At 30.9% G+C, this 10776-nt stretch overlaps 1 pseudogene; it reads left to right on the plus strand.

Moving 5' to 3' along the window:
- Nucleotides 1-1145: 1145 nt before the first annotated feature.
- Nucleotides 1146-9676, plus strand: LOC114275709 (flotillin-like protein 2; annotated as a pseudogene).
- The last annotated feature ends 1100 nt before the right edge of the window (nt 9677-10776 follow it).

The raw sequence follows: 10776 nt of genomic DNA on the forward strand, positions 1-10776 counted from the left end.
TGAACTGCTGCAACTGGTGCAACTGGTGTGGCTCTGTCTTTGGTGACTGATCTGTTTGATCGGTCTTGGACTGATCTATTTGATCTGGCTTGGACTGATGTAGCGTATTACACTCCTCATTGTTCAGTTAAAAAAATTAGGACTTTTGTAAAATAAGATTTGTTTAGTAAAAAAATTAGGATTTGTTCAAGTCACCAATTCGATCTGTACCCAGCCACCAATTCTCTCGGTCGGTTTTGAAACCATGGGTCGTCAGATACGGATGGCATTTTCTCATCCTAAACCCCATTCAGTCAGGTAGCGGATGACATGCAACCCACACAAACCCGATCTGCGAGCATTCCTAATTTTAACCTTACTAAAAAAAACGATAAATGTAATTATGTCAAAATTGTAGAGTTAATAGTATTTTTCTCAAACCTCAGAGGAGGTGAGTATAATTTGTTTTTTACTTTTTAAATGCATTAAACCCTAAAGGATCTAAAATAAATACTAAACATAAAACTAAAAAATAAAAATAAAAAGAACTCAAAAATAAAATTTGAGTTTCAAAACTAAAGTGATTGGATTTTGAAAGGAAACTAGAGGTGAACCCGTGCTATACACGGGATGTGAAAAAATTAATAATGTATTTTTATATAAAATAATATAGATAGTTTTGTATGTAAATTACAAAAATAAAAACGTTTGAGACTCATAATTTAAGTTAAACAATTTTACAATAATGATATGGAGCTTATGTGTTCAGCTTCTTTGTTAGAGTTGCAAACTTGCGCTTAAATTTGAGCAACCCAATTTCAACATGAATTTCTTTAAGGATTGAGCAACATATATTTTTTTTAATTTGGTGAGTATTTGGGCTTAGTTCTATAGATCGACTATCAGACCAACAATATTGTATGGAACGGAGTGTTAAGCAACTAAGAAACAATATGTAGGTAAGATGAGTGTTGCAGAGATAGGGATGCTAAGATGGATATGTGGCAAGACTAGAAAAGACAGAATCAGAAATAAGTATATTCGAGAATGGGTAGGGGTTGCATTGATAGAAGAGAAGTTGAGAGAGAATATGTTGAGATAATTTGGTGATATTCAATAGAGACCAACAGAGGCGGTAGTGAAGAGATACGATATAGTAACGGTAAATGGAAAGGTTAGGGAACGGGGTAGACCTAAATTGCCGTTGGCTAGCATAGTAAATAGAGATATGAATCTACTTAATTTAAATAACATAATGGCCTTAGATAAAGTCGAGTGGAGAAGAAATATTCATGTATCCGATCCCATTTGATGGAATTTAAGGCTTGGTCTAATTTGGTGTGGAGTATTTGGGCTTAAATTCATAAATCTGAATTAAATTTGAGCAGGTTTCAACAAAAATATCAAACAACTTGAACAATTTAAAGTCCCAATTATATATATGAACATATAAATATTTAAAATATAAATTATTATGTGGAACCATCAATTTTTTTAATAGAAAATTTAAGTTTTACCAATTATAACTTTTTATAATTTTTTTTTTCCTTATTTGGTTTTAGCGAGTCACTTTTTAGCTATTTAAGTTAAAAAATATTTTTACTTTTGATTTTAATTTGTCTAATTGACAAATGAGAAAAAAAAATTCAACAAGATTTAATCATGATTGGCAAGTGCTACAACAAATATATTCTTAATAGGATCATTCTCATGATGTAAGAGATAAATTTCGAGTATGAGTTAAACCATTACAAATTTATTAATTAGTTATAAGGGAAGATTGTAATGAATATGGGTGATGATTGAGATCCCCTCCAATCACTACCCCCACCCCCACACACACGTGGCGGGTGGTGATAGGAGGAGAAGGAAAAAAAAAAGAAAAGAAAAAGAAAAAAGGACCAATTATGGGAAGAGGGGGTCAGTAAAAAAGGGGGTCCAAGTCATTATTCTATTTGTTATTGTCAATAAATAATTTTTTTCAATTTCATAATTTCAGTTGAAATTTGAAGGGGATATCTTGAAGGGGAAAGATTAAGTGATAATTAATGAAAGGGATTTTTATTAATAAATAAAAGTGTTCTAATATAAAAAAGTCCATGAATATATTTTTTAACTCACTTAGTCCCATGTATTTATACTTGAATAATGTTATATGCACTAATTAGTGTACACACTAGTATATCAACAGATGATGTAGCATAATTTTAGAGGTTTTGGATATTTGTAATTTGTATATTAAATAGGGTCATTAATGATATTATAACACTAGTTAGTATACTAATGTGTATATTAATTGGTGCATGTAGCACCACCGTTTCTACTTTTATTCCATAAAGTCCTTTTTTATTGATTTACATTATTTTTTTAGACTCTTATGCCCTTATATTTACTATTAATATTTAATGTTGGGAGAGGAGAGAGAAGAAAAAGAACCAAGGCATAGGAAATTTTATACACAAATTAAATAACATTGATATTATTATTTTATATTATTATATAATGTAAATATATTTTTAATTGACAACACGTTAAAAATAATGTGAACATTCTCCCTCATCTTATGTGAATGTTCATAACACATTTTTGAAAAATTCTCTCTCATCTAATGTAGTGATGTGGACGTTCACAATATGTGAACCTTCTTATTTTTAATTGACAACACATTAAAAATAACGTTCATTATATTTTTAATTGACAACACATTCTTATTCACAACATGTAGTAATGTGAACATTCACAACATGTGAACATTCTCTCTCATTAATATAGTGATGTTAACGTTCACATTCGTATATTTTAGTGTGAATATTCATATCATGTAATTGACAATACAATGACAAAAATTCATTTTAAATTAATGTGAATATCATGATGTGAATATTTATTTCAAATTAATGTGAATACAATGACAGTCAATGCATGAGACCTACCAAATCATAATGACAATCAATATTAAATATCAACATTAATAGGAGCAATACCAAATCATAATGACAATCAACATTAAATATCAACATTAATAGGAGCAAGAGAGATTAAGGGTATTTTGGTATTCTTACCTCAAATAGGATCTAATAGAATAGTCAAAAAGAATATGGATTGCATGAAATAAAACTCTTAAAAAAAGAATTTATCAAAAAAACTCTCTTAATGAGAACTACTAATATATTTTAACAATATTTTGCAATTATATATAGTACAAACAAATTTAGAAATATGATTTAATTTTCTTATACGTGTCAAGAATTAACAGATTTTAATATATTAATTAAACAATTAATAATTATATTTCTAATAAAAGAATTAAAGTTTTTTCATATTTTATAAGTATAAAAAATATAAGAAAATAGAGTTTTTAGAGCTTAAAGACCCATAATAGTTTGCAATTATATGTAGTATTGATAGATAAGTTAGTCAATAGTGTTTTTTTTAAAAATTATTTTTTAATTAAAAAATTCACAAATTTAGGTGGAAGTCTTCACAATGCTTCCCAGAAAAATTTAAAATATAGAATTGATATAGATAAATAGATTTTAAATTTAATTTTTTTATAATTAGTGCAATGGCAATAGTTTCCTTAATTGTGTGGGTTTTTTTATTTTGGGAAGGGATGAGAGAGATTTCCTTATTAATGTGTAAGTTTTTTTTTTTTTAAAAAAAAGGAATGTCATAAATTATGGACATATATTTGGTAAGAGTTTTAAAATTTCAATTTCAATTTTTATTAGTCAATGAAAAATATTCTTCACTCATAATATTTTCATTATTGCTATGCATTAATAGATTAGCATACTTATTTAAGCTAACACCGACAAGTATGAAACAAATAAATGGAATAATAATAAGAAAAGTAGTGCATGAATGGGCCCAAACAAAATTATGTGCATACTATTAAAATAGAAATGATAAATAAAAACTAAATTAAATTCAAACAAAACAACAAAAATAAAATCTAATGCATCCAAGACAAATAATATTAAACTAGGGTAAATTACACTAATATCCCTAAAGTTTGGTCTGATTACATCTTATTCCTTGACATTTTAAAAATTACATTCTCACTTTTATGATTAATAGTCTCATTTCACAGAATTTGGGATTGCTGCTGCGCATCTCGCGTAGCAGCAACTGTTGTGCACCAAAATGGACCCATTTCAGGGCCTATTTTGATAATTCGAGCCGTTCACATTTTAAAATATATCAAGTAGAACATGCCTGCAAAAAAAAATAAGTTAATCAGATATCGTTTACCTATTCATCCACTCACATTTTTATTCATTTTAATACTTTAAATCACAATTATTATTTATTTTTATAGATACAAATGTAAGTAGATGAATGTGTAAACGATATCCGATTAATTTGAATTTTTTACAGGTATGTTTTACTTGATGTATTCTAAAATATAAACGGTTCAGATTATCAAAATGGCCCCAGAATAGGCCCATTTCGATGCACAACAGTTCCTGCTGCTTAGACTGCGCAGCAGCAACCCCAATTCCTATATCACAATCCCCTACTTATATAAAAGGTAATAACTCCTGATAGAAAAATAGAGAAAATTACATTGAAAAAAAAAACAAATTAAAGAGAAAAAAAATAGAGAAAATAAAGCAAAGTAAGAAAAGAAAGAGTGTTTGAACTCAATATTTTCATTCTATCTAAACAATTACAATGACAGGCGTTAATGTAATTTTTTAAACGTCAAGAAATAATATGTATTAAATTCAAATCTTAGGAGTTAAGTGTAATTTAACCATTAAACTATGAGCATCTGTTATTAAAGTGGTGCATCCCTTTGAAATTCTAATCGACTTTTGGGATTGACACTGATGAATGCAAGCATATAGGATGCCTCACTACAACACTACAAAAAAAAAAAATAATAATAATAATAATTTGGAGATTAAAATTTAGGGATAAAATTATTTTTTAGGAATCAAATATTTTTATTGTGAAAAGTATTATTAAATTTTTAGTAACGAAAATTGGATATTAGTGATAAATTATTATCCTTTTGGGAAGAAATTTTTTATCTTAAAAAATAAATCATTTTGAACAAAATTATTTTATCCCTAAAAGTCTACTTATTAGTTATATTTTCAAAATTTTATTGTTAAAAATATTATTTTTGACTTTTCGAAACGGCTAGTGATTATTCTCACGACGATAGAAATTGATCATAAATGTCTTTTGCAATAAAATTTTCACTTTTAGAAATCAAAAAATTCAACTTCTAAAACTTTTATATGTTGTAGTGTAAGTTATTTTTGAAATATTTAAGCCCATTTATCGACCAAATATTATATATTAAACATTTAAAAAATCAAATTTTTTTTTACAAATTGTCACATTACTATCCTTCTTTTTTTTTTCTTTGCATATATTTTTGTAAAAAGTCAAAAAAATTATTAAAATAAGGATAAATTACAAATACACCTCCTGAGATTTTATTAAAATACGAATCGTTCTCTATAGTTTTGAAAATTACATTCTACCATTGAAGTTTCTAATTTTATAACAAATTACCCCTTCTATTAATAAATCATTAAGGCACCGTTTGGGAAGTGGTTTTGTGGGTTTTTTTTGGCTATTTTAGCCACAAAAGACAAAATAGGCTATTTCAGTCACAACAAATAAAACATCACATCCAACCCATAATCATTACACTCTTCTTTCACAAAAAAAGTCAAAAAAGCCAAAAAGTCAAAAAATCCTTCCTAAACCAAGCTTTTTAGCCCAGGTTAAAATAGCCAAAAAAACCCAAAAAGCCAAAAAGCCAACCCACTTTCCAAACCAACCCTAAGTTAATTAACAGTTTTTAATGATATTTAAAATATGTTTCATTTAATAATTTAGATAATTTTATTAATGTATAACAAATAAATTATAAATTTTATTTTTTTAATTAATTCTGTTAAATAAAAAATTTTAATAATTTTTCAAACTACAAAAACTAATCTATATTTTAAATAAATCTCAAAAAATATATTTATAATTTATGTCTTAAATAGCATGTTCTTACACGTCGCGTTAATATATAGATATATAGATTTTGTGTGATAATAAAAATCTTTTCTAAACCGACTCTATGATCGAGCGAGAAAGTTGCTTAGTTCCAAATCTTCTCCATAAATCTTCCCCTATTCCAAATCTTCTCCATAAAAATTCTTCTTCATAGGCCTAACACACACTCTCTCTCATTTTTTCGTTCTCTCTAGAAATCAATCAAACCATGTATTTCATCGCCGGCCCATCAGAGTCACCGGCTGCGGAATCCCCGACATCAAGCTCGCCAAAAAGAAGTGGATATGGCCGGGCCAAAAGTTCACCCGAGTCGACATCTCACCGGTCAACAACACCTTCGAAGTGCAGGCTATGAGCGCAGAGAAACTCCCATTCATACTTCCTGCTGTCTTCACGATCGGCCCCAAGGTCGACTGTGAAGAGAGCATGTTGAAGTACGCAAAGCTCATATCCCCGCACGACAAGCTCTCGAACCACGTCACGGAGCTTGTGCAGGGAGTCATCGAGGGCGAGACTCGAGTTCTCGCTGCCTCGATGATTATGGAGCAGATCTTTAAGGGAACTAAGGAGTTTAAGAAAGAGGTTTTTGATAAGGTTCAACTTGAACTTGATCAGTTTGGGCTTCATATTTATAATGCTAATGTTAAGCAGTTGGTTGATGTGAGAGGGCATGAGTATTTTTCTTATCTGGGGCAGAAAACTCAGATGGAGGCTGCCAATAGAGCCAGGGTATATATTATTTGTAACTTTTTTTTTTCTTATGTATTGATTTTGGTGTATAGAAATTATAAGTATTAGGGTTTTAAATACATGGCCATTATCAAAATATAGGGAGTATTAGGGTTTCTGGTATGATTGATAATATTGTTCGATATGAAGCTATAAATCTTAGATATCAAGTTTCAATCTCATGATTTTTTAAAATTATCTTTGTTAACTAAAAAAAAAAAGTTTCATAGCCGGCCCCATCACCTGTGCTTCTTTTGGAGTTTTTAGTTATTTATTTATTTATTTAATTAGGCTATTTTTATTTTTAGTTTACCTTTTTCAAAATTATGTTTTCTTTTTTATTTATAGATACCTATCTTAGAAAATTATTTTTTTTTTTTTTGGGAAAAAACTTGTAGCATAAATTAATTTTCTTACTTGTAGATCCCTATCTTAACAATTAAAATTTTATTATGAAAAAACTTTAGCAAAAACAAAAACAAGCCAATTTTTGTAAGTTTTTTTTTTTTTTTTATTAATATAGAATTTGGCTTATTTTTATTTTAGTAAATTTTTTGTTTTAAAATTAACTCAATTTTTTATTTTGTTTTTTAGAATAATCTAGCCAAGTCTACCTATAAAGTTTTTTTTTAAATTTTTTTTAAATTACTAAATAATAAATAAATAAATATGAATCAAGAAAGTTTTTTAGTTTCAATAATGATGAACTTCAATTTTTACAATGTGCATTGACTGTATTTTTTGGTATAGATTGATGTTGCAGAGGCAAAGATGAAGGGTGAGATTGGCTCGAAGCAACGAGTAGGGCTAACAACACAAAATGCTGCGAAAATTGACGCAGAGATGAAGATTATAGCGACAAAGAGGCAAGGAGACGGAAAGAAGGAGGAAGTAAAAGTGAAAACAGAGGTACAAATATTTGAGAACCAAAAGGCGGCTGACGTGGCGGAGGCGAATGCTGAGTTGGCAACGAAGAAGGCGGGTGGGCCCAGTTGGCCCAGCTGGCGGAGGTGGAATCGGCTAAGGCGGTGGCATTGAGGGAGGCTGAGTTGCAGAGGCCGGTGGAAGAGAAGAACGCTTTGACTCAGTTGGAGAAGCCCAAGGCTGAGAATTTGAGCAAGGCTAGCGTGGAGTATGAAATTAAGGTAATTTAATTTAATGTTTTGATTTTATGTTTAATGCAGTTTAATGTTTGATTTAGTATGATTAATGTGATTTGATGCAATTTTATGTTAGGGGTTTTTAGAAAAAAATTTGAAATTTTTTATGGGAGATTTATTGGAAAATTCTTTTTCAAGTGTTTGCATTTTAATTAATGCCTAAGATATTCACAAAATCCTAATTTCATATTTAAAGTATATAAATATTTTTTAAACGGTTAGCAATTTGGTGTGTGAAGGTTCATATTGATAGTGTAAATATTCACATTGACAAGTTAGCATTCACACCACATTGACGGTGTGAACATTCACATTGACAGTTTGAACATTCACATTGTAAATGTGAATATTATTAGGATTATTTTGATAATTATGTCCCTTATAGAATTTATTGGAATATAAAAAAATAATATGGATTAAATACAATATTAGGTGAAAGGGATTTGTAAAAAAATGCTCCATTTTTAATGAGAATTGAAAAAAAAATTGTTTTGATTGAAAGGCAGCTTTTTTTTATGCTACCTTTTCAATTTTAACTAACATTTTTAAACTTTTAGGAAACTTTTAGAGATAAAAACAGTGTAATGAAAATCTAAAAAAAAAAAAAGTCAATTAAATGGGAAAAGTAAGGAAAAAGAGAGGGGAAACGAAGAAAAGGAAGAAGAGAGGGGGAAGGAAAAATAAAAAAAATAAAAAAAATTGATTTTGATTTTGATTTTGATTTGAGTTTGGATTCAAAACAGAGGAAGGAGAAGAAGGAAGAGAGGGGAAGGAAGGAGAGAAAAAAAAAAAAAAGGTGCCAAAACGACGTCGTTTTGGCACCTCAAGCCATTCGGGCCTTGGTAAATTCGAGCTACGAATCCCTGTTGAATTATATTACTCTATTAGTTTTATTTGTTCTATGAATACTCTATTGCCTAGGGGAAAACAACATAAGTCTAAGATCTAAATAGTGAATAGTAATCAAGCATTCTTACTTGTTGATTCACATCTAGAAAGTAGCTATTTGGGCCATTTTGGAAAGTCGACAATGCTTTGCTAACTTACAATCTTAGTACTGACCATCTTAATTCAATGGCAAGATCACAATTTTTTTCATGATTTTTCTTTTAGATGAAGTGGAAAGACCTAAAATGAAAATGTTGTCTAATTAGGTGAAGGATCATCTTTAGTTATAATGAACATTAAACATAAATTTGTTTCTAGATTAGGTCACCCTCAAATTAGCTGCATGATTTTTTAAATCTCAACCCCATGCCATTACTATTTCGATTCTTCCACCTCAATCTAGAAACAAAAGATGAGCCTCGAAGAAAATCTGTTTGTGATTTTTGGTCGTTTGCAACTCTCAGACACTTCCAATGAATCTTCAAACATTTTAGTATTTCAGGTAGGCAGTCAGAGAGGTAACAGGTTACAGGTGCCCATAGACTATGATTGCCATTCTCAGGTTTCCATTTCTCTTCTACCCCCATATGCTTTTCCGTTTTTTATGCAGATCTCGGGTAGGATTTCTTTCAGAACAGATGTAGCTTTTGTATCTGGAACTGGCTTAAAAGATTCAAGACTTAAAGAACGTCTCAGCAGCCTTACAGGTATCTTCTGTCAAGTTCTGTGCATGTTTCCTTTATCTTGATTGTGGACATTATGTTTATAAGATTACAAGTGTCTCATTCTTTATGAAACTTCCTTATAAGTAATATTGGTATAACTTATCAGATGCACAAAAAAACAGGCTGCTTGTTGGTATTGCCAAACAAGAAAGATTGCAGAATTAGATTCAAGGTAAATAACCTCTTTTCAATATGAAAAGAGGCAACCAAAAAATTTTAGCAATATGCTAGGAAGTCGTGAAATCTAGAGGACTGCATATAGGATTACATGAAAAACTTCACTTGCATTTTTTAAATAACTTGGTGGACAAGTTCAGTGAGGTAGGAAAAAGATTAACTTAATAGACAAAGGAGAGTAAACAAGCATGCTGATAAAAAGAGGGGGGGAAGAGACAACTTTGGGAATGATTGTTGTCTAAAAAGACCTAGAATAAAAACTTCAAAGAATTGTTACAGAGATGGGATTCAGGTCAATTCATAACGTTCATTAATTTGATTTAGTAGAGGAAATGGAAGAGTGAAGTTGTTAACATTGTTAAAAGAAGTGAGTGGTGTAGTGCAGTCATTCTCACAGGAGGGTGTGGAGATAGGATGGGTGTGCTGTGATCAAAATTTTAAGTCAATAGGCAATGTGATGATGTCAATGTCATTGACAAGAACTCAGCATAATGGCACCATTTTCTTGACCACTGTAAACACCCCATTTTTGACCGACCTTAAGACTCAGACGTCACTGATTGAGCGCTCGGTGATATTGCATATTGTGCTCGTTCAGAAGTTTTAGTGTCCCGGCTGCAAGCCTTGCCTCCGTACTTCCGGACTCTTTCGTGCCTTGCCTCGGTTTGCAAACCAGGCTCTATTTTCTCTTCCCGAAGGGAGGGAGAGGTCTCGTAGATCATCTCTTAGTGGCCGTAGGCTACGTTTCGTGGTCGTAGGCCATTTTTCCCGTTTGGAGCCCGGTTTTCGATTTTTTGGAGCCAACGGCCGTGCGCCTCGGTTCGGGACCGCCTAACCACCTCCGTTTGCTCCGGTTTTCGGCACACATCTTATTTACTCCCTTTTGGGGGACACGGTGGTCGAGAGACCAACTTCGTGGTCGAATGCCACCTCCGGTGTTTAACAGCCCATTTTCGAGGCCTCGGGCCGCGCGTTTCGATCCCCGAACCTCCGTTTTGCATCCGTTTTGGTTCATTTTTGGTGGAGACCTTATTTTCATTGTTAGAAAGCTTGTAGGAGGGTGGGAGGCCAGAAATTTTTCTGAAAAG

This window comes from Camellia sinensis, chromosome 11, assembly GCF_055761805.1.
Source record: "Camellia sinensis isolate YWXY chromosome 11, ASM5576180v1, whole genome shotgun sequence".
Lineage (NCBI taxonomy): Eukaryota > Viridiplantae > Streptophyta > Magnoliopsida > Ericales > Theaceae > Camellia > Camellia sinensis.